Source organism: Dryas octopetala, chromosome 6, assembly GCF_963921425.1.
Source record: "Dryas octopetala chromosome 6, drDryOcto1.1, whole genome shotgun sequence".
Classification (NCBI taxonomy): Eukaryota; Viridiplantae; Streptophyta; class Magnoliopsida; order Rosales; family Rosaceae; genus Dryas; species Dryas octopetala.
Genome location: NC_141371.1, coordinates 21,413,387 through 21,438,529, shown reverse-complemented (window position 1 = coordinate 21,438,529; position 25,143 = coordinate 21,413,387). Strand labels below are relative to the sequence as shown.

Below are 25,143 nucleotides of genomic sequence, written 5' to 3'. Positions count from 1 at the left end.
CCCTTTTGCAATTTCTCCCTTATCACTCTCAGACACCTCCTTCCATCGCTTGACTTTCATAGGAGTAGTAGTGCGCACAAAGTATCCAATCTCTGATACCAACTTCTTGTTGGCATCTATCCCAGCAGGAAGTTTCAGCGACTCATCTATTCATATAACAATCCTATGTTGAGTTGCATTTACCATATCATGGGTGCCCAACCTCATTGTTGGGCCTGACTTCCTTTTCCCTAGAGAAGAATAACCAACTAAACAGAAAAGTTAATTAATTAACAGCATAAGACACAACAATATTTACAAAAAAAATAGGTAACATGTTAGCAATCACTTTTACCTTCCAAGTTTGACCCTGCATCGAGGGGGGAGGTTGATAGCTGTTGTGACTCTTATGGTCGTGGTGCCAATAGTGGCAGCTCAGCTAATGTCAAACTTTGAGCTAAGCAAAAAAAAAAAAAAAAAAAAAACTAAGTAAAAAAATGAGGTACAACAATAATTACAAAAAATTAAGAGCAAATTACACGTAGGTACCTCAAGTATGCACCATATTTCAAGTTCGTAACTCAAGTTCAAAAAGTTGCTCATCAGTACCTCAACTTTCATTTCGTGACAACCACGTACCTCCGTCAATTTTTTCGTATGTCAGGCCGTTAAGCGCTTACGTGGCACATTGACATGACTTATAAAAAATGTCACGTAAACAAAAAAATAACAAAATATAAAACTATTGTTTAAAAAAAGCCACATAGACAAATAAATTATAAAAAAACGTTTAAAAGTAAAAAAAAAATAAATATAAATATAAAACAAAAAACAAAAAACAAAGAAAAAAAATCTCCATCATTATGCAGATGTAGATCCCTCAATCAATTGATTCAATCCCAATTTTTTTTTTCTTTCTTCTGCTACTCTCATCATCATCATCTTCATCCACCCTTAACCACCCAAATCAAAATAAAATTAAACAATCATTATCATTCTCTTTTTTTTTTCTTTCTATGAAAAAAATAAATCTCAAGAACACCAAGAACTTCAAACGTCTAACCTAAAATTAGAAGAATAAAAAAAAAACAACCCAGAAGGCCCAGAGCCCCCTGCCCCAGCCACCCCTCCTCCCCACACTCATCGACAACTCGCCTCTGAGGTCCGTCGCCGTCATCGCTTGGAAGGGCAAGACCCTCCACTGGATCAGATCTAGGTTGCTCTGCATTTTCTTGTTTCAAATCTGGGTTTGTGTTTTTATTAAAAAAAATTTTGTAAACAATACAAAATTTTTCTTTGATTGGATTTTAAGGAGAGAGGGGGGAGATGGGGTCGTCAGATCGGCAATGAGGTGTCGCTAGAACCAAAGGACTCGTCGGTGAGGGTGGGGTGGGGCGCTGCAAGTTGTAGGTGTGCTTGGCTTCCATTTTTTTTTTTATTCTGCAGGTGAGGGTGGAAATGGGCTACGGGTTGGGAGAAGAAGAATAAAAAGAAGAATTTTCTAGGAACCTCCCAAAAGACCAAGAAAAAACAAGAACACTAGCAGATGATAGACCTCTTCAGTCTTCCTTGCCAAAACCCAGCAAATCTCCTCCCTCCCCCACAGTCGCCACCATCAACACCCCTAGGCAACGGGTCGCGATGCCATCGCACGAGAAACCCCATGGTCAAGGCCGTGAAGATTGTCATCAGCAATCGATCACTTACAGGCCAAAGAAGTTCGGCATCAATTAAAATTCATAGGTCGATTTCATATGTTTGAATAGGTTTGTGTGTGTGTTTGGTTTGGGAATTTGGAATATTTGTTTTTGAGTAGCGTAGGATTTTGTGGTTTGATGAAATTTCTTTGGTTTTAATTTTGATTTGGTACATGCATTTTGCTCTTAGGTAGCAGCTATGGTTTATGTGGGGATGGAGGAGTGGCTACGGGTTGGGGAACCTGCAATTTTTTTTTTCTTCTTTTGTTTTGTTTTTTTAATCAATTATTTCATTTTCATAGTTTTTTTTTTGCTTATGATTTTTTTGATAATATGTGTTGATTTTTTGTTTGTTTTTTTATTTTTTAATTGAATTATTATTTTTATTTAATAAATATTTATTTCATTTTTAAAAGTTTAGTTTTTTTTTTTTTTTTTTTGTCTACGTGGCATTTTTTATAAGCCATGTCAGTGTGTCACGTAGGCGCTTAACGGCTTGACAAACGAAAAAATTGACGGAGGTACGTGGTTGTTATGAAATGAAAGTTGGGGTACTGACAAGCAACTTTTTGAACTTGAGGTACGAACTAGAAATATGGTGCATACTTGAGGTATCTACATATAATTTGTTCAAAAATTAAAGTAACATGCTAGTAATCACTCTTACCTCCCAAGTTTGACCCTGTATCGTGGGTGGAGGTTGTTGGCTGCTGTGACTCTGATGGTCATGGTTCCAGTGGTGGCAGCCCAAATGATGTCTTCTTTTTCCTCTTTCCAGAATCGGTTAACTTAGTCATCTTGAGAATAGCAAGTACTTCAAGTTAACGTTCCTATTTTACTTAGAAAATGACAACTTTAGCAAAAATAAATTGTAATTACATTTGCTGAGCATTAATATCAATCACTATATTCATCACTTGTTAAACTATTTTCCTCATCATCTGATGATATTTATTCTTCTAGAGGGTCGTCATCTATGAAATCATCGACCTCAACAACTCCTTGTTCCATATCTTTTTCTCTTAGAGCAACCACTTTAGGTTCTACATCATCTCTACACAATGGTGTTCCTCACTTTCATCTCGAATAATTCTAAAAATGCCTACTCCTTCTTCGTGATCTGCACCATCATCATTGTTAGTTTCTACATCATCCACCTTTTCATTCTCAAGAACGTCTCACACATGTTTATGTTGAATTTGTTGAACCACCTTCCAACTAGGCCCCAATTTTGGGTCGTCCAAGTAAAATACCTGACATGCTTAGGTTGCTAGTACATAATGATCATCATGTAACACCCTGGATTTTTGCAATCCAATTGTGTCTTGACACGTATTTTCGAATTTCTTTTGTTATTAGCAACTTAAGATTTTCTTTAAGGGAATGAAGTTTCCTTTGTTTTGAGTAACTAACTTGTACCAGTAGAGGTTAAGAGTAGAGCTCTAGAACCCTTGAGTGTAATTTTGGTGATTTTCAAGTTGGATTTTATTTTTGAGAATTAAATTCATTGGTGTTGGATTTTTCTTAATTTTTCTGGAGACCAATTTATTGTTTTGAGTTTACAATAAACTAATATTAATCGCTACGAGTCCGTAGGACTTTTCGGGGAATTATTTGAAGTCCCGAGCTATTTTTGGTGATTTAACGAAGTTTAGGAAAATAGAAAAATAGGAAAAAGAATTAAATTGGTTTTGGACGCTGATTAGGCCGACAAGCGCGCCACGTGGCGCTACGCCATTCGCTGGACACGCTGACAAGGCACCCAGCAGGCGCTAACATGCTAAGCTCACGTGAGCTTTTGTGAGCACGCGACATCGAATCCCGCCTCATGTTTTAATCTGGAGCATCGAAACTCATTAAAGGAGAACAGATCTGGACCGTCGATTGGGCTTACTGATCGGTACTATAGTACCGGGTTGCGCCTGACCCACGTGTCTGCTTCCGGGGAGACCTGCGGATCTCTTGAGTCTGCAAACGGGTCCCAGCCGGGTTTTTTCCAACCCAGTTCGACTTTTAGCTCTCTTTTGAGTATTTTTAGTGCACTTTGTCTCACATTAGAGATTTACAACTTCTTCCAACCCTCTAATGCTTATAAATAGAGATTCTTGTCCCTCATTTTCACTTGCACCACCAAGTGAAGTTAGAATTACTCACTTATTGGTTATTTGGGAGTCTCTCCAAGAAGAGACATACCAAAAGGGAATAAATTTCTCATAGTTTAAAATTTTAGAAGTGCAAGGAGGAGACCCTAGGAGTGGAGTCTAGCTTTGAAGGTCTTCAACCAAGTAAGTATTTTATTTTAAGCTTTATTTATTTATTCTTAAGCTTTAATTTTAAGATGCGTGCTTAGATTAATTAAGTAGGATTTATTTATTAATTAAGCAGAATTTATTTATTAATTAAGCATGCCTAGCCTTATTTTTGGAGACTTATTTATTTATTTATTTAAGAGTTATTAGCATGCTAGGATTAACAAGTTTCAATTGCATAGATTAAATTGGATTAATGTAAATTATTTTTGAGGATTGCTTTGAGTTAAAACAACTAGTCAATTGGTTTTACTTTAAGATAGAAGTTGAAACTTGTGAACCCTTAAGTAAACTCTAAAGAGAAGAGTTTAATCCACTTAGGACTAGAAACGAGTGACATGTGACTAAAGGAAAAGTCATATCGTCTTCCTTTATTGTAATTCGTCCCTAACTTAGAGTTTGTTCCTCTTGTCATGTTTGTTTCTATCGGATTACCAAGTTACCCGGTTGCCGAGTTATTGAGAGATTAAGGTTGCCATATTTGTCTAGTTATGACGAATTTTCCAAAATAGGACCGTGCGCGAACGTGGAAGGCTTGTGGAAGAGAATACTTGAAGTGCATTGGATTCCAGGTAGGAGGATTTATCCTACATTCCTGACTATGGACTTTGTGTGTGTATGTGTAGTTTTTAAACTGTGATAACATGCTATTATCATTATTGTGATTGGTACGTCTGAGAGTTTGGCCGGGTAGCGTAGTACGTGACCTTGGGTTCAAATCCCTAAACCTTCTAAAAGAATTGATCTGTATATTATGGGGAGTCTAGCCATGCTTACATGTGGATACGTGTGTTTGTGCGAAACGGAGATCCATGATTGATCAGGTGGCAGTAAATACGGTTTCTCAATTGCGACTCCCTATTTCTGTTTACCGTGGCACTCTCGTTATGGATGTTATCTCTTTGATATAGCTAGCCATAGTCGTACCTAATGTGTATCGACCATATTGTTATTGTTATTTATGAGTTTTTATGCATGTTTACCATATACTGCTGCAGTTGAGGTGTTCAATCGATTTTGTGAAAATGTTTTGGGATTTCAGAAATCAATTTTTCACAGATAAATGTTTTTAAAGGCTTTCAAACCTAGCAGGGTCTCCTGAGGGAAGTTATGATCGTATAAGATGCTTAACCCCTACTTTCTCTGTTTTTTTTGTTTCTACACTATTGCTTTTACAGATTTGCCTCTTGGAGAAGGTCTTGACTGGAGGGGTGCGCAGGTTGGATTCTATTGTCGGGTGTCTCAAGGTCTCTGTTGTCATGTCTTTTGATATTATTGTGGTTCTTACTTACCTATTGGGAACCCATTTTGGAACAATGTTATTTTGATTTACTCGTTTTGAGAACTTATGTGGGTTTTAATTACACTTTGGTAATTCCCTTTCTGGGGTGTTGATTTAACTATTTCGCCCTAGCGGGTTAGTTAATCTTTATTTTGATTACTATTATTTTGATCTTATTATTTTCCTTAAAGATCCTGTTGTGTTATTAGTACTCTGATCTAACTTGATCCATTTCAGTATAAAGTCTCAACCTTTCTTGGGCGTCTTGGGAAATTAACGCCGGTGGTTTGGCATTGATCTCTCGAGATACTCAGGGAAGGTGCCTCTGTCGCATACCCGGGGTTCAGGGTGTGACACATCATGATACCATAGGCGATTTATATTCACTAAAGTGAGATGGTAATCTTTAACAAGTCTTTTCTTTTTCTTATTTGTGTCGAACCACTCACATTTAAAAAAGAATTACCTGATAGTCATATATAAATTGTATCTTAACAACATCCACCAACTTTCCATAGACATCGCAATCTTCATCATCATGTGACCAAGGTACAATAATACCACTATTTTGTGTCATTCGGTTTCCTTCGATTTGTTTGACCCACCACCGAATCCCATTAACAATAAACCCTGTGTAAGTTTCAACCCGATTATCTGGACCATAAGATAGTGCATACAACTCATTAGTCACTGATTCATCACCCTTATCATACAACACCTTCACATGTTCTTTAAACCACTTGGGAGGTAATTTTCTAGGTCTCTTATCTATGTCAACTGCACTCTCTTTGTAACAATTCATAATACTCTCTGCATAAACACAAGTTAAAAGTTAAAATACAGTGCAAGCAAAAAAAAAAATTAAAGAAAGATATAATGATCATTCTCAAAACAGTAAAAAGGACTGGATGCTATTAGTATTAAAGTACCTTTAAAAGGGTTCAATCTCATTGCAATTGTTTAAGATATACCAATAAGATAATTATGTTTATGTGGCAGAGAGATGAACCATTTTATGCCTACCAAATGGACTTGTATTATGAGAAAATACTGAGCTCTGCTTCATTATCACCCCTATCAACATTTAATTATGGTCTAGTGAATGATGTCTCAACATTCCGAAGATACATTGCACAAAACGTCACTGACTCATTAGCAATATATGCCTCTGCAATTGAACCTTCTGGTTTAGCACTATTACGCACATAACCCTTCAACTTTCCCAACATCTTAAGCATTACACAATTAAATCAATTACATTTCAAAATAATTAACATAAAATTAATATGTCAAAAATAGAATGGAAGTGTTGAGTACCTCTCTATCGGATACATGATCATCCATCGAAATCTTACTGGACTAGCAAGTTTTGTCTCACGTGGTAAATGCACTGCTAGATGTACCATGATATATATCAAAGAATGCAGGCGGAAAAATCTTTTCAAGTTTGCATAGTATGTACACAATGTCAATCTCCAACCTATCAAGGTCTACAACATTCAATGTTCTTGCACATATATGTTCAAAGAAGTTAATTAGACAATTCTACAAGTGGGGCACACACATCCTTTTTCAAGTATGGTCAAATTCCCACCGAAAGAAGACGTTGTAACAAGACATGGCAATCGTGGCTCTTCAAACCTGAGATCTTACCATCTTTAACATTATGTGAGATATTTGCTGCATAGCCATCTGGAAATTTCACAAATTTCAAGAATTACAAAAATTCTCTACGCTCGATTGCTAACAATGTATAACATGCAGGAGGTTTATCAATTCGGTTACCACGCTGTCTGAGATGTAGTTCCTTTCTTATTTTCATGTCTGCTAAATCCAGTCGAGCCTTGTTTGTGTCCTTGTTCTTCCCTTCTATGCTCAATAATGTTCCCAAGATGTTATTACATATATTCTTTTCAATGTGCATTACATCTAGATTATGCCTGATTTTTAATTACGACCAGTACTCTAATTAAAAAAAAATGCACTTCTTTGTCCAATTCAACTAATTTGTAGTCTGCTTTATCTTCTTATCCCTATTATCAGGGTGTTTACCAGGCTTACAAGGCATAAGGTGATCAAATTGTAATAAGACATCATCACCAGAATTCCCTGGGGGGATCCTTCATCTCATGTTTTCCATCAAAAGCAAGACTCATATGCCAATGATGGTTGCTACTTAAGTAACAACGATGCCCTAGGTAAAAAACCTTATTCTACAGCCCACGCGACGATGTATCCTTATTACACATAGGACATGCTAGAGAACTTTTGGTGCTCCAGCCTGATAAATTTCCATAAGCTGAAAAATCATTAATCGTCCACAAAATAGCTACTCTAAGGTAAAATACATAATCAGTTAACTTATCATAAGTGGCTACGCCTCGTTCCTACAACTCTTTAAGCTTATCAATTAAAAGGTGCAAATACACATCAAGTTCCTTGCCAAGTGCTTGTGGCCCAGGTATTAACAATGTCATGATAGAGTATTATGTCTTCATACACCTCAAAGATGGCAGATTATATGGAATCACCACCACTGGCCACATACTATAAGATGAGCTCATATTTCCAAACGGGTTAAACCCATAGTTGTAAAAGCTAACTTGACATTGCGCGGGTCTTGAGCAAAATCTGGGTACATTTTGTCAAACTCCTTCCACGCAATAGAGTTAGTTGGATGTCTCATAACACCTTAAGTATCAACATTTCTATCCTTGTGCTACCGTATATCTACTGTTGTATGTCTTGACATAAAAAGTCTTTGTAGTCTTGGCTTTAATGGAAAATAACACAAGCATTTTTGTGGAACCTTCTTACTCTTTTTGCCTTCACTAGAAATGAGAGAGGATAAATACCTTGGCTCATCACATACTGGACATTTTTCCTTATGTTCATGCTCTTTATAAAACAAGGCACAATCATACTTACATGCATCAATTTTTTTGTACCCCAAACCCAAATCTTTCAAGATCTTATTTGGAGCATATAGGATTCTTGAATGTTATTGGGTTTAGGGCACATTTGTTTTAGAATTTGTAACATCATATCAAAAGACTTGTTAGTCCAATGATTAAGGACTTTGTAGTTCATAAACTCCACAATAGCTGTTAAAATTGTAAATCTTTCGTAGCCAAGGAAGAACTCATTTTTAGCTTCAACCATTAACTTTTCATACTTAGCAGCTTCTTCCCTATGCACATTGTTTCCTCCATCATCCTCCACTGTATGTTTAGTACCTCCCAATATATCATCCTCTTCCATTAAATCTTGATCCATGTCTACAACTTGTGGGAATACATCATCCATAATATTAAGTACATCATCATTTGGTCCAGGTGCCTCTTGAGCAATTGAAGAAGGCAGATCTTGTATATGTGACCCCACTTGTTCTCCATTATGTATCCAAGTGTCATAAACCACTGACATCCCATATTGAATTAGATGCATCTCAATAACCAATAAAGACTGCCATTTCAAATTCTGACACTTCATACATGGACATTGAGTCTCATTACTAGAGTTCACATGCTGGCTTGTGCAACTTCGAGGAATGATTGAATACCATATATATATTGCTGACTCACTCTATTGGGATTGCGAATCCAACTCCTATCCTTGTTGGACTGCTTGAATATTCTGCTAGTCTAGCTACCAACAATCCTCAATAAACAACAATCTACACATGTGAGACCCCGTATTTTTCAAAGATTTATTTTGAGATTTTGAGAATTTATTTGGAAAATAAAAAGGGTTTTGAGTTAATTTTTAATTCTTGTTTTAAATTAGGTTTGACCCAAAGTTGACTTTTTTATTTAATAAGCTTTTGATTTCGAGTTTGGGCTTATTAAATAGGTCTCGAGTCCACGAGTTCATAGACACAAAGCACGCGTAAATCGGAGTTACGGTTTGGGTTTTACGGAAGTTCAAAGTGAGGGGCATTTTTGTAATTTGTGTAGAAGGGTTTTAAAACCAAAATTTTAGTTTTAATTCTCATTTCTCTCTCCCTGATTCTCTCTCTTTTCTCTCCCCCTCTAATCGCTTTCTCTTTCTCTCTTCGATTATCAGCCGTCCGATGTCGAATTTCAGCGATTCGACTAGCGTTGGAAAGTAAAAGAGGACTTTCATCCGGCGATTCGACCGGCGTTCGAATTTCATCAATTCCATCCTCAGGATGGAATTGATGATGAGTTTGAGTTTAAGAAAGTAAAAGAGGACTTTGAAGTTAAAATTTTATTTGAGGATTCTTGAAATGCCATGAGAATTATTGATATTGATGTTTTAAAATATTTAAGTTTGTTGAATTTAGTTGATTGATTATATGTTGGATGATTGGCATATGAGGATTATTTTTGAATGCTTTGGTATTATTATAATTATATTGTGGATTGTGAATTGTGATATTGAGGAAATGTATATTGAGGCCATGTGATTATTTATTGAGGATAATTTATTAAGTCATTTCACTCATACAAGCTTTCGAGTTTAGCGGGTTTGTTGTATAACCCGATACACCAAGGACGTGGTGTATGGTTTGATGTTTTGCAGGTTAAGCAGGCTGAGGCGGCAGTGAGGAGAAGATAAGGCAATAAGACCCATTTTAATTTGATTTAAACGATTTTATACAGTGATTTTACATAAATGTTTTTAGGCACACACTCTGATTTATTAAATGTATTTATTTATTATGTTGAATGCATGGCTCATTAAAAGAGAAAGAATTTTAAATGTTTAATGTTTCAGTGTTTTTATGGGCCCGAGATTCGGGACGTTACAACACATTTGTCAACTTCACATATTAAAAATAAAAAAATATTTAATCAATCGATGAACTTTAAAAATTCATTCCCAAATTAAAATCAGATAGTCATAACACAAATACAAAATTCAAATGAAAAAATAACAAAGTATTGAGTGATCATTAGAAGAAAAAAAGTTACCTACAATCAACTGCTAAATTAGTCTCGATTGCAATTTCGAAGCTGCGATTTAAACGATGAGGAGAAAAGATCTGAAAGAGAAAACAAACACTATATAACTCATAAAACAATTACAGGAAATTAAGGTGTAATCAATATTACTCTAGCCTTATATTCAAATCCAAAATCAAGGTTGAAGAAACAAACCCAGATTTGGCAAAAAAAATTTACTCTAGTTAAGACATGCATCTATGTTAAATCATCCACATAATGTAAGTATTATATCTACAAGTTTTAATCATACTGTGTACTTATGGAAATTTCAAAGAAAGTTACAGATAACTAAAAAAACCATGATCACATAACTTGCAAAATATTTATGGACTGCAGATGCATTTTGTAGAATGAACTATAATTAGATAGATGAGATTTAAAGATGTATGCCCAAGGATCGACAATGACAATGTTTTCTGGCACAATTAATATTCCAATTAATGATAAAGTTTTTATAGTTAGTGGCTATGCCTTTAATAATATATTGACAAGAGCCTTGCAAGCAGCTGAAGCTCTGCCCCCAAAAAAGTTGCAATACCTAGTATTCTATACAATGAAATTCCTTCATCTTCAAAGGAAAAAGAAAATAAAAATACCAAAACAAATGTACTGATAGACTTCATCCATCTAAGAGTCATACCACTAGTATACCAAGTTAGATAATTATGTATTTATCTTGTATTTATCTGTTCTCTTGTGTGATAAGCCTTGTAGAGTTTGTGTTTTAATGGGCTTGTCTACATACATTTGTAATATGTTCTATATATATCAATATCAGTAAACTCCTCAAGGGTCGAGGATTTCACCAAACTCTTTCATGGTATCAGAGCACTGACAAAGTTTTACGACTTTGGTCGATTATGTGCTATTGCGTAATTCTTCTTTAAACACTCAAACACCTTTTCTTCTTTTATCGTTATGGGAACTGAATTTGGTGCTTCGTCTACTCCCATCGGTTCCACACCTGTGTCATTTCCTACTGTCTCTAATTCATTAAATGTTCGTCTGCATCGCAGCAACTACTTGGTTTGGTTGGCTCAAATCTGCCCTCTCCTGAAAAGTCAAAACCTCATGAGGTTTGTTGATGGAAGTTGTCCTTGTCCATCAGCATTTAAAAAAGATGTCACTGGGAAAAACACAACTGAAGTAAATCCTACTTTTGAAGAATGGATTCAGGCAGATTAGTTGGTGCTTTCGTGGATCAATGGATCCTTAAATGAGCTGGTTCTTGGCACGGTGGCTCGTTACAATTCTGCCCGTGTAGTTTGGGTATCTCTCGAGTCTAAGTTTGCTTCTCATAACCAAAATCTCATTGCTCATCTGCGTAGTGAGCTTATTACCACAAAGCGAGGTGATATGTCTATCTCTAATTTTTTGGAGAAAATTAATGGTATATCTGATACTTTGTCCTTATCTGGTTGTACTATTTCTGAATCTGATTCGGTGGCTGTTATCATGAATAATATTGGCCCAATGTATGAAAACACAGTTAGTTCTGTTCTGGCCAGGGAGACTCCAATCACTCTTGCTGGTCTTGAGGCTCTTCTTTTAAGTGCCGAACGTCAATTTCACACTGTTGACTTGCAGGTTGATGATTCCTCCACTGGTACTGCTATGGTTGCCGCTCATGGGGGTCGTGGTCGTGGTTCTTTCCGCAGTGGTCGTGGTAATAATAGAGGACGAGATTTTTCCTCTGGTTTTTCTTCATCTTCATCTTATTCTGGTGGCTTTGGTCGTGGCCTACTTGTTGCTCCGACTTCTGGTTCCTTTTCAGGCCAATCTTCTGGTTCCTTTATTGGTAATCGGATCTATGAGGGTTGTGTACCCACACAACGACTTACAGCTATGAGGGTCATTCTGCGATTGATTACAATTGCATGAATCTAGCCTATGAGGGTCGTGTACCCACACAACGACTTACAGCTATGGTCGCCGCTCCGCAGCAAGCTATTGGGAATTCTCCTTGGTTAGTTGATACCGGGGCCAATGCTCACATCACTACGGATGTGAATAATCTTGTCAACCCAAGGGACTATCGTGGTAATGATCAGATTGGGGGTGTATTTGGTGGTTCAGGTTTGCAGATTCGTACTATTGGTCATTCTTTTGTTTCAAATGATAACTTAACTTATAAATTGCCTAATACTTTGTTCTGTCCTCAAGCTTCCTTCAATCTTATCTCTGTTCATAAAATTTGCTCGAGACAATCATTGCTTTTTCTCATTCTATCCCGATTATTTTTTAGTACAGGATTTGTCGACGGGGAAGATTCTTTTCCGCGGGCCGATTGATAATGGTCTCTATCCTTTTCCTATTTCATCGGTGTCTCGTTCTTTAGGTGGTCGTGTTGCTTTGGTTGGGGCTCGAGTTGGCAGTCAGGCTTGGCATTCCAGACTTGGTCATCCATCTCCTCAAGTCATGCAGTTTTTAGGGTCTAGTAATAAATTGCCATTGTCTGGCCAAGTTTCTAAGTTTTGTTGTCATTTTTGCCCGTTAATTAGGCAAACATTCTAAGTTGTCTTTTAATTCTCATTTTTCAGCTTCTGTTGCTCCATTGGATTTAATCCATTCAGATGTATGGTCTTCTCCCACACCATCTATTTCTGGTTACAAATATTATTTGTTATTGGTTGATGATTATTCTCACTATATTTGGCTTGTTCCAATGAAGTTGAAATCTGAGGTTTTCTCTATCTTTGTTAAGTTCAAAGCTTTGGCTGATAATTTATTTTCTACTACAATTAAATATTTTCAGACGGATGGTGGTGGTGAATATAATAGTACCATGTTTAAAGATTTTCTTGCTAAACATGGCATTCATCATCGTTTATCTTGTCCTCATCATCCTGAACAAAATGGGATTGTTAAGAGGAAGCATCGTCACATTGTTGATACTGGGCTTACTTTGCTTGCCTAAGCTTCCATGTCTCTTGCTTATTGGGCTGAGGCTTTTCATACCGCAGTGTATTTAATCAATCGTCTTCCTTCCCGCACTCTTAAAATGGGTTCCCCATATTATCGGTTGTTTAAAGAGCCTAACTATGTGTTCTTAAGAATTTTTGGGTGTGCTTGCCTTCTAAACTTACGGCCATATAATTCCCATAAGTTACTTTTTCAGTCTACCAAATGTATTTTCTTAGGCTACTCTTTAAATCAGCTTGGTTATCGTTGTCTTGATCCCTTCTACTGGTCGTATTTTTCTTTTCAAACATGTTCTTTTTGATGAAACACATTTTCCATTTTCAGAGACCATTCAGCATTCACCCACGGGGGTGTCTTCCTCGGTTTCAGGTTCGGTCTCCCCTCTTCACATTGTCACGCCCATATAGCCCATGAGTGCTCCTATGGATGCAACACTGCCGGTTCCTCCTACTGGTTCTCCTCTGCCAGTTGCTTCTCCCCGTTCTCCTGCTTCATCTCGTCCTCCAAAACTCGCAGATCCTTCTCCTACTCCACATCATATGCTTTCATCTCCAGAACCTGAGCTTCCTGGTTCTTCTCGTGCTCCTGCACCTGTGCCACAGTCTAGTTCTACTGCTCCAGACGTTGCTGTGTTGCCCACCACTACTGCCCCATTTGCATCTTTGTCCTCTAGTTCTACTGGGTTGCCTCGCAATTCCCATTCTATGGTGACAGGTTCAAAGGACGGTATTTTCAAGCCTAATTCCAAGTTTGCTAATTTGGTTAATGTTTCTGACACTTTCCTTGAACCTACATGTTTTGGGCAAGCTAATACGCAAGTGGAATGGTGGAAGGCTGTGGCTGAGGAATTTAATGCATTGCAGCGTGCTGGGACTTGGACTTTGGTTCCTTCTCACAGGTCCATGAATGTCTTACCCAATAAATGGGTGTATCGAATTAAAGAGAAATCTGATGGTTCTGTAGAACGGTTTAAAGCCCGTTTAGTGGCGAATGGTTTTCATCAGCAGGAAGGCTTGGACTATGGCGAGACATTTAGTCCGGTCATTAATCATTCTACTGTCTGTCTTGTTTTAGCACTTGTTACTCACAACTAGGTTATTCATCAACTTGATGTCCAAAATGTATTTTTGCATGGGTATCTCACGGAGGATGTTTATATGCGACAACCTACAGGGTTTGTTGATCCCCAATACCCTCATCATGTTTGTAAGTTACGGCGTTCGCTTTATAGACTTAAACAAACTCCACATGCTTGGTTTAATTGTTTTTCTAATTATTTGGAGCATTTGGGTTTCAAGGAATCCTTGGCTGACTATTCCTTGTTTATTTATTCACCTGGTTCGGTTCAACTATACTTGTTGATTTATGTTGACGACATTTTAGTTACAGGAAATAGCCAGTCCCATATTGATGCTCTTCTTGCTAGCTTACGACGTTCCTTCTTGATGAAAGACTTGGGTTCCATTCATTCTTTTTTGGGAATTGAGGCTACTCGATCGTCTCTTGGTCTTCATCTTTGTCAGTCGAAGTACATTCATGATCTGCTTCGCAAAACTAATCTCCTTGGTGCAAAGCCAATGGCCACACCTACTATGAGTGGTCGTCATCTCAGTATGTTTGATGGTGAGTTTTTGTCTGATCCTAAATCGGAGCACTGTTGGGGCATTGCAATATCTCACACTGACTCGACCTGATATAGCTTTCGCTGTTAATCAAGTCTGCCATTTCATGCATCGTCCTACCATTCTTCATTGGGTTGATGTGAAGCGCATTCTTCGGTATTTAAAACACACCTCCACTCATGGTTTATATTATACTCTGCGTTCGCTTACTTTGACTGCATATTCTGATGCGGATTACGCCGGTGATCCTAATGATCAGTGTTCCACTAGCAGGCTTTGTATTTATCTTGGTCATAATCTCATCTCCTAGAGCTCAAAGAAACAAGGGGGTGTTTCTTGTTCTAGCACGGAAGCTAAATATCGTCAACTTGCATATACTGCGGCTTCTCTTTCTTAGTTTTGTTCTTTGTTCAAGGATCTTCATCTTCATTTGTGCTGCCCCTTGCTTTGGTGTGATAATATAAGTGCTATTTCTTTGGCATCAAATCCGGTCTTTCATGCTCGTATGCACCATGTTGAGATTGATTACCACTATGTTCGGGAGAAGGTGGTGCGCAAAGAGTTGGTTGTTCATTATGTTTCTACCATTGATCAGATTGCTGATATTTTTACTAAAGGATTGTCTCCTCATCGTTTTCGGTATCTCTTGTCCAAGCTTCTTGTGCGTTCCCGCCCCCTCAGCTTGAGGGGGTGTGATAGACTTCATCCATCTAAGAGTCCTACCACTAGTTTACCAAGTTAGATAATTCTGTATTTATCTTGTATTTATCTGTTCTCTTGTGTGATAAGCCTTGTAGAGTTTGTGTTGTAATGGGCTTGTCTACATACATTTGTAATCTGTTCTATATATATAAATATCAGTAAACTCCTCAAGGGTTGAGGATTTCACCAAACTCTTTCATGTACCTGCAAAAGTGCTAGTAAGTATGAGCTCATATAAAATTTTCAAGTACAACTCTGCAACCTATGCATTATTCTCCTCAACCCAAACCCAAGTTTGTAGTCTTTCTTTTTGTGATCTATCTGCAAAAAAGAAAGTGTAATATCATGTTAATGTTAGGAAGCACCACATTTAATTATGTGTGACAAACCATCTAATGGATTTAACTAGTCAATTTCAACCCGATTGACAAGAGCAAAAGGCAAGCAAATATATAAGTTTAGAAGATCAATATTATCACCACATTGAAAGCCAATTTTCTTCTATAGAACATTCAACTTCACATCCTCAATTTCTCAATATAATAATAATAAAAAAAACCACCCTAATGTATATATATATATATATATATTTAAACAAGCTTTCAATGCTCATGACTCTAAATCAATCTCAATTCAATGTATCAATTTTTAAAAAAGTAGATTTCTCACCTCTGCAAAAATAATGAAATTAAGACCAATACTTAGGAGGGTGTATTCAATTAGGATTTTAAATGACTTTGGTGGAATTAAAAAGTTTGGTGGTATTCAATCAAAACTTTTAAAGAGTTTATAAAAGTCTGGTGGTATTCAATCAATACTTTTAAAAAGTCTATGGTATTCAATTAAAACTTTTAGAGAGTCTATAAAAGTGACATGGTATTCAAAAAGTCATTGACTTTATTAAATGATAGACTTTAAAAGACTTTCATGGACTTGTAGTGTAAATTATGTTATATCAAAGTCAATAATTCTCCAGCGTTCCCCCTGTAGATTTCAAAGGATTTCAAATATTAAAAATCTATTAAAAAAATGGTATTTATTTATTTTTTTAAAGAGTGATGCTAAACCCCCTAATCTTATTTTTTTACCCACCTCTTAATTTATTTTTTTCTAATTACTATATCCTCTTATATCCACTCACTCACGGAAGACAAAAAAATAAAAAACATATTGGAGAAATCCTAAAATAAATAATAAAAAATTATATCAAAATTATTAGAAGTTTATAAAAATCCTTCAAAATCTATGAGAAAAGTCAGGAAAACTCTAAATAGAATTCTGTCAAAATCTGTGTGGAGTTTATGAAAGTCATTAAAAATCCATCAACTCTACCAAAGTCAATGACTTTTAAAAACTCTACAAAAGTCCATTAAAATCTTAATTGAATACACCCCCTTAATCTTTCTTCTAGAAAAGCCGTGCAGCCATTTAAAAATCCCTAAAAAAATTAAGAATAATACTATACTTACCACATTCTTGTACCACATTTTTATACCATCTCACGTGTCATTACTTTATTGGACAGAGTTTTTCTTTTTCTTTTTCTTTTTGGATTTTTTATTTTATTTTTTAGTATCCAATGTATGAATGCCATGTAAGTTGTCACATAAGGTGGTATGAAATTATGGTATAAAAATGTGGTATATCTAGCACTACTGAAAAATTAAATCACAGTCTTCAAAATCAAAATATCTTAGTTGTAACTTGTAAGAAATAATCGAATGGTAAATAACCCAAAATTAAGGAAAAGTCCTAAATTTTGCAATTGCTACAGTATCATTGCAGTATCTATACCTCTTGAATATACAATGGCTAACCTCTTCAATATACTTAATCAAAAAAGATGAGATGGGTATTTCAACTACGTACAAAAGCCCTTGGTCCACCCATTTTATAGAAGCCCTAAAATCTTTTAAAAATTATCCAACCACATATTACAAAATCCCTGGGTCCATCCCTGACTACAAATCTAACATTTTAGATAAAGAAATCCAAAGGGGATTTTAGAAAAAGAGAGTGAAATTCGAAGAGAAGATGCATTGATACAAAACTCACATTCCAAAACACATATTAATTCTCCATATCTACAAAGCTAGGTCTCTGGAACTCACATCCCATATCTATCCATAGAGAGAGAGAGAGAGAGAAGTGAAGCTGACGAGGCAAAACTTGAGGAAATCATCGCCGGGAAGAGTCTCAAGCACCGCTGACTGGGACCACCCGATGGTCGTGTCGGAGTGGGAGTGAGCGAGAGAGAGAGAGTGAAAGAGCGAGAAGTAACATTGTCTGAGAATGAAGTGGAAAGAGAAAGTCAATTATAACAAATGGGTTTTGTTTTTGGGAAAAGTGAAAAAAAAAACTAATGGAAGAGGGAAAAAATGTTGGAAATATTTTTAGGAGCCAAAATTTGGAGCCTTAATAATAGGCAACCAACCATTTTGTCGCCCTAAATAAAAATCAATTCCCACTCTACGCCACGTAGACTCGCGAATGAGCGACAAAATCTACTTTTGGTTGCCCAATAATCAATATTCGGTGGCCAAATTCTATTAATTTCGTCAGCAAAGAGTTTACAAATTTTTTTCCCAAAACAATATTTGGTCGCCAATGACACGTATAGGCGAGGAAATTTTTGTTGGTCGCCCAACTCCCATTTTAGACAAAACCCTTATTTTCCTTTGTTTCAAAATCAACCAAGTTAATTTCATATTTCAAAACTAAATAGGTCTCAGGTTTGTGTATGGTTGAATACACAAGATTTGTCAAAATTGGTTTTTCATTTAAAATCAGAATCTCAAGGGTAGCTGGTTTTGTGGTTTCATAAGTGACAAAGACTACAAACATGGTTTTTCTTCTCTAAATCAATTTGATCCGAATAAGTTACACAAAGTGTGAGACCCAAAATTTTCCAAATTTATTTTGGAATTTTTCTTTAATTTCTAGAATTTTTTTCTAGAAATTATTGGGCGGAAAATCATATTTTTCGCCTTAAGCTTTAACTGTTTGACCAACTTTGACTAGAGTTTTGACCCAAGTTAGACCTTTAAAAGGTAGTAATTTTACTCACGAACCCAACGGAGCAAGTCTCGTATTATTCCGTGTCCGGGAGATTATTTTATGAATTTCCCAAAATTTCTTTTTCTTTAAAGCATTTTATCTTAGTTTGTGGAGCTTGAAATTTTCGAAATTTTTCTAAAGGGAAAATTGGTAATTTGACCTCATATTTAATTAGTACTAGTTGATACGAGTCCGTAGTATTTTTCAGGGTATTTTTCCGAGTCCCGAGCTATTTTTAATTAATTTTTGAAGTTGAGAAATATAGGAAAAAGAAAATAAAATAGGAAATACTAGATCGCGCCACGTGGCACGATCTGGGCCGTTGGATCTCGCATGGCCCATCTGATCCGACGGCTGCATGTGCAACCAGCTGCATGGCCCGCGTGTAACAACCCGACCCAAATTTTCACTAGAAATTTAAATTTTTATTTAACTATGTTTTTAAGAGGTTTATAAAAGATGTTGGATTGTATTTTAAAGATTTTGAGATTTATTTGGAAAATAAAAAGAGTTTTGATTTAAAGTTTTGATTTATTTATTTTTGTTTTAATTTAAGCATGACCAAAAGTTGACTTTTAAAATGAATGGGTTTTCGATTTTGACTTTGGGTCCGGTAGATAGGTTTCGATCTCACGATTTCATAGACACGCGGCACGCGCCAATCCGAGTTACGGTTTGAAATATATAGGCGTTTAAAGTGGGGGGCAATGTTGTAAATTTATAAAAGTGGGTTTTAAAAATCAGATTTCCTCTCTCTCTCTCTAGATTTTTCCACAACTTTCTCTCTCTCTCTAGAACTTTCTCTCTCCCTCTATTTATTCTCTCTCCCCGCACTCTCTCTCTCGGTTTTCCCTCTCCTCCGCACCCTCTCCCCTGCGCGCACCACCCAGCCACCCCCACTCACCATCACCGGCCAGCCCCTGGCTCCGGCAAACGCCCCCCAGGCGCCGACCACCACCCCCCGAGCCTACTCTCTCTCTCTCCCCGTGTTCTCTCTCTTTTCACTTTCTCTGTGCGCCACCAAGCCCTGCACATCAGCCAACGTCCATCACTCAGCCGCCGCCCATCTCTTCGCCCAGCCATCTTCAGCCACCTGAGGTCACCGGCGTGCCTCCCCAACGCCTGCTAGCTCGCCAGCTCCGCCTCCAGCTAGCCCAGCCCGTGCGCACAAAAAACCCAGCAATTGGCTCCCCTCTGTTTCGCCAAATTTTGGGTTGAACTCCGGCGCCAATCACCTCCCTTGTAAGTGGGTCTTCTTCCTTTTCCTCTGGGCTTTCAATTTCTTCTGGTTTTGTGGTTCAAGACTTTAAATTTGGGAACTTAAATTTTTGGATTATAGGGGCATTTCGAATTTCTTTGAGTTCTGAATTGGGGGTTGTTAATTGGTGTTGGTTTTGGATAAATTTCATCCCTAGGAACCCCAATTATTGTTTAGAATTGAAGGTTGGAGTAGATTTGATGAATTTGGTATTTTAGTTAAAATTTGGATTTGGGGCAGCCACTTTGGGTGGCACCCGCTGTGATTTCGAAAACCCGTTGTCATTTCGTGGTTGTAAATTTATTTTTAAGGCGATTGTTGAGTGGGTTTAATCATGGCTGCGTCGAGTGTGGTTGGAGAAGTCGAAATTTGTTTGGGGCGCAAAAAGTGAGACTTTGTTGTTGTCGAAATTTCTCTAAGATGAGCTTTCGACCGATATAAGTCTTATGCTAGTCCTCTTAATTTCCGGTTTGATTCTAGAAGTGTATGTGACGTTGGGTTGAGCCGCGAAGCTTTTGGGATATGAGGAGGCGTTTACGGATTTTAATTTGGGCATGTTAAAATTCGTGGTCATTGAACGAGAATCGAGTGAGACATTAGGTTTAGCACCCACTTTGATGTCTTTGTGGCGGGACTAATAGTATTTTTATTTGTTTATTTTATAGGTGAGACGACCGGGGCTCGTGACGATCCGGAGGAGGATCGAAGTTAGATTTCCTCACTGTGAGTGGACTTTTGTTTTAAAAACATTTTGTTTATTTTATGGTTGAATTTATTTGCTTATCCCGAGTTTTATTTGAGTATGGATTGAGTAAAATATTTTGGGGTTGAATTTGTTATAAGTGATTATGATTTCCAAAGTTTACATTTCCGTTAGTTTGACTAATGTTCTTACTTTAAGTTTTATTAAATGATTTTTCATACGAGATTGACGAATAAATGTGGTTTTAAGAGTCGATAGAGATGTACGATTTCAAAAGTGATTTATACAATAATTTATTGAAAGGAAATCGATTTCAAAGTTTTGAGAAAGCCTTGAGTTGATAGCAAAAGGTGTGAGAATCTCATTGGGACTTTTCATTTTTTAAGAAATTATTTTGCGTGGCATTGAGATATAAAAAAATGGTTTTCAAACCACCTTTACAGTACCCTCCAGGTTTCAGATTTAAAAGGTCTTTGGGACCCATCACGATGCACATATAGGCTTTGGGCCGTGTGTCGGGATGCTTCGCCCTTTGGGGGCCGCTCTGCGTGCACGTAAGACAGAATTTGTGGCTCTGCATGCGTATGACAGATTCTCGGCTCTGCGCATGTATGACAGATTATTTGTGGCTCTGCATGCGTATGACAGATTCTCGGCTCTGCGCATGTATGACAGATTATTTATGGCTCTGCATGCGTATGACAGATCCTCGGCTCTGCGCATGTATGACAGATTCTATGGGTATCTGACTGGTGTGTGTTTTTAACTGTTAAGTATTTTAAGTGATGAGTTTATGGCAGCAAAAAAGGTTTTAAGTAAGACGGTTTCAGTTGAACAGTTTTATTGAATTTCAATATATTGAGAATGTTTGAAAAGAAAGTTTTCAGCTCAAGTTATTTATTTATAAATTGACAATATCGATTTCAGTTTGAGAACTTGGATTTCAAAGTTTGATTTTCAACTTCATATTTTATTATTTCACTGAGAAATGGTTTTAAAAACTGGGGGATTTCAAAGAACATTCTAAGGTTTTAGAGTTAAACATGTGAAAAAGGGTTTTTCTGAAAAGATATTTAAATCTTTGATTTTCATCTCCATTTAACTGTTCACTCACTGAGCCTATCTCACCGTTTTCTTGTTTTGTCTTAAATTGTCCCCCCAGGTAGTAGCGTTGGTGGAGGTCGAGCCAAACGCGTCGAGGTAAAGCATCCATTTTTTATTCCTGGTCCCTATAGGCGCTATGTTTATTTTTGTAAAAACTTATTGTAAATGATTAGTGGCTCTGATAACAACTCCTAAGGTTTAAGTGGGTCCGAGACCCTTTATTTGCTTGTGGTAGAGGTGGCTGAAAGACTTAGAAGTGCTTTTTAACAGGTTTAGAAGTTTCTGGGTTAGTCCATTTTTAGGGGAGGTTCTGCCGAATTTTCGGTAGGATTTTCCTTGAATTTGGATTCCCGCAGGACCTCTCCGGGTTTCAGGGTGGAATCTGGGGGCGGTCCTGTCAACTTGGTATCAGAGCATTAGGTTTTCAATTCCTGTAGACTCGGCACCTCGTGTGCATCCCTCTGTGTGTAGATAGGTTTCCCTCAGCTAGTATGGATATGCCTCCTCGACGTGGCCGACCTCAAGAAGTTTGTGGTAAGTTTTGGGGGTATAGTTTATTCGAATAACGTGAGTGTTACGATTACGGTACGTCTATATTTCAGCTTTGACTCGTGCACTTCAAGAATAATTTTTGATCAGTACATAAGGAGTTGAGATCGTGAAGTACTTGGGTATTTGAGTTTAGTAAAAAAAAAAATTTCGAGGTTATGAGCAGGGGGTATTTAGAGTACTATTTGATGCATTTATAGATCAAAGGGTTAATCAGAGTGGCGCAGCGGAAGCGTAGTGGTGTACGGTCTAGCCATACGAGTAGAGGTGGAGAACAATAGAGAGATCAACCAAGACGCCCTAGAGCCCAGGGCAGAGTCCTCGTCATGACGCAGCAGGACGCTTTGGCTTCACCGGATGTCATCATGGGTATATTATCTAATTTTGAGCATGATATGATATTTTCGATAGACTTCAGGACACACACACACACTCTAGTTTGGCACGTATTCTCGTTTTGAATGTCGATAAGAGATAAACTTTCTCGATTGGTGGGTTAGAGTGGTTTTCAAATGATTTAAAGGTTTTAAATGGATTTATTTCGTAATGGTTTTATTCTTGAAAACTTTATCTAGAGTTTGGCGTTTCCACCAAATTTTCAAGTTTTTGTTTTTGAGGCTTACTAAATTTATTTAGGTTCGTTGTGGAGCGATTTCCTAAGTTTAAATATCCTTACTAAATTCACGCATATTTTAATATATGGTTGCTGAAAGGAGGTTTGATTTTTGGGCAATAAAAAGTTGCAACTACAATTCACTTAAATTAAAATTTTCTACTAAATTTCGAGGACGAAATTTTTTTAAGGGGGGAAGGTTGTAACAACCCGACCCAAATTTTCACTAGAAATTTAAATTTTTATTTAACTATGTTTTTAAGAGGTTTATAAAAGATGTTGGATTGTATTTTAAAGATTTTGAGATTTATTTGGAAAATAAAAAGAGTTTTGATTTAAAGTTTTGATTTATTTATTTTTGTTTTAATTTAAGCATGACCAAAAGTTGACTTTTAAAATGAATGGGTTTTCGATTTTGACTTTGGGTCCGGTAGATAGGTTTCGATCTCACGATTTCATAGACACGCGGCACGCGCCAATCCGAGTTACGGTTTGAAATATATAGGCGTTTAAAGTGGGGGGCAATGTTGTAAATTTATAAAAGTGGGTTTTAAAAATCAGATTTCCTCTCTCTCTCTCTAGATTTTTCCACAACTTTCTCTCTCTCTCTAGAACTTTCTCTCTCCCTCTATTTATTCTCTCTCCCCGCACTCTCTCTCTCGGTTTTCCCTCTCCTCCGCACCCTCTCCCCTGCGCGCACCACCCAGCCACCCCCACTCACCATCACCGGCCAGCCCCTGGCTCCGGCAAACGCCCCCCAGGCGCCGACCACCACCCCCCGAGCCTACTCTCTCTCTCTCCCCGTGTTCTCTCTCTTTTCACTTTCTCTGTGCGCCACCAAGCCCTGCACATCAGCCAACGTCCATCACTCAGCCGCCGCCCATCTCTTCGCCCAGCCATCTTCAGCCACCTGAGGTCACCGGCGTGCCTCCCCAACGCCTGCTAGCTCGCCAGCTCCGCCTCCAGCTAGCCCAGCCCGTGCGCACAAAAAACCCAGCAATTGGCTCCCCTCTGTTTCGCCAAATTTTGGGTTGAACTCCGGCGCCAATCACCTCCCTTGTAAGTGGGTCTTCTTCCTTTTCCTCTGGGCTTTCAATTTCTTCTGGTTTTGTGGTTCAAGACTTTAAATTTGGGAACTTAAATTTTTGGATTATAGGGGCATTTCGAATTTCTTTGAGTTCTGAATTGGGGGTTGTTAATTGGTGTTGGTTTTGGATAAATTTCATCCCTAGGAACCCCAATTATTGTTTAGAATTGAAGGTTGGAGTAGATTTGATGAATTTGGTATTTTAGTTAAAATTTGGATTTGGGGCAGCCACTTTGGGTGGCACCCGCTGTGATTTCGAAAACCCGTTGTCATTTCGTGGTTGTAAATTTATTTTTAAGGCGATTGTTGAGTGGGTTTAATCATGGCTGCGTCGAGTGTGGTTGGAGAAGTCGAAATTTGTTTGGGGCGCAAAAAGTGAGACTTTGTTGTTGTCGAAATTTCTCTAAGATGAGCTTTCGACCGATATAAGTCTTATGCTAGTCCTCTTAATTTCCGGTTTGATTCTAGAAGTGTATGTGACGTTGGGTTGAGCCGCGAAGCTTTTGGGATATGAGGAGGCGTTTACGGATTTTAATTTGGGCATGTTAAAATTCGTGGTCATTGAACGAGAATCGAGTGAGACATTAGGTTTAGCACCCACTTTGATGTCTTTGTGGCGGGACTAATAGTATTTTTATTTGTTTATTTTATAGGTGAGACGACCGGGGCTCGTGACGATCCGGAGGAGGATCGAAGTTAGATTTCCTCACTGTGAGTGGACTTTTGTTTTAAAAACATTTTGTTTATTTTATGGTTGAATTTATTTGCTTATCCCGAGTTTTATTTGAGTATGGATTGAGTAAAATATTTTGGGGTTGAATTTGTTATAAGTGATTATGATTTCCAAAGTTTACATTTCCGTTAGTTTGACTAATGTTCTTACTTTAAGTTTTATTAAATGATTTTTCATACGAGATTGACGAATAAATGTGGTTTTAAGAGTCGATAGAGATGTACGATTTCAAAAGTGATTTATACAATAATTTATTGAAAGGAAATCGATTTCAAAGTTTTGAGAAAGCCTTGAGTTGATAGCAAAAGGTGTGAGAATCTCATTGGGACTTTTCATTTTTTAAGAAATTATTTTGCGTGGCATTGAGATATAAAAAAATGGTTTTCAAACCACCTTTACAGTACCCTCCAGGTTTCAGATTTAAAAGGTCTTTGGGACCCATCACGATGCACATATAGGCTTTGGGCCGTGTGTCGGGATGCTTCGCCCTTTGGGGGCCGCTCTGCGTGCACGTAAGACAGAATTTGTGGCTCTGCATGCGTATGACAGATTCTCG

The 25,143-nt window shown here is 37.5% G+C and overlaps 1 long non-coding RNA gene across 1 annotated transcript; it reads right to left on the bottom strand.

Annotated features, from left to right (window-relative positions):
- LOC147283232 (uncharacterized) lies at window positions 1-1,783 on the bottom strand. The gene is made up of 3 exons (XR_015122971.1): window positions 529-1,783; window positions 335-436; window positions 1-248 (listed from the first exon to the last, which is right to left on the bottom strand). It is a non-coding gene; the product is annotated as an uncharacterized LOC147283232 (long non-coding RNA).
- Between the last annotated feature and the right edge of the window lie 23,360 nt (window positions 1,784-25,143).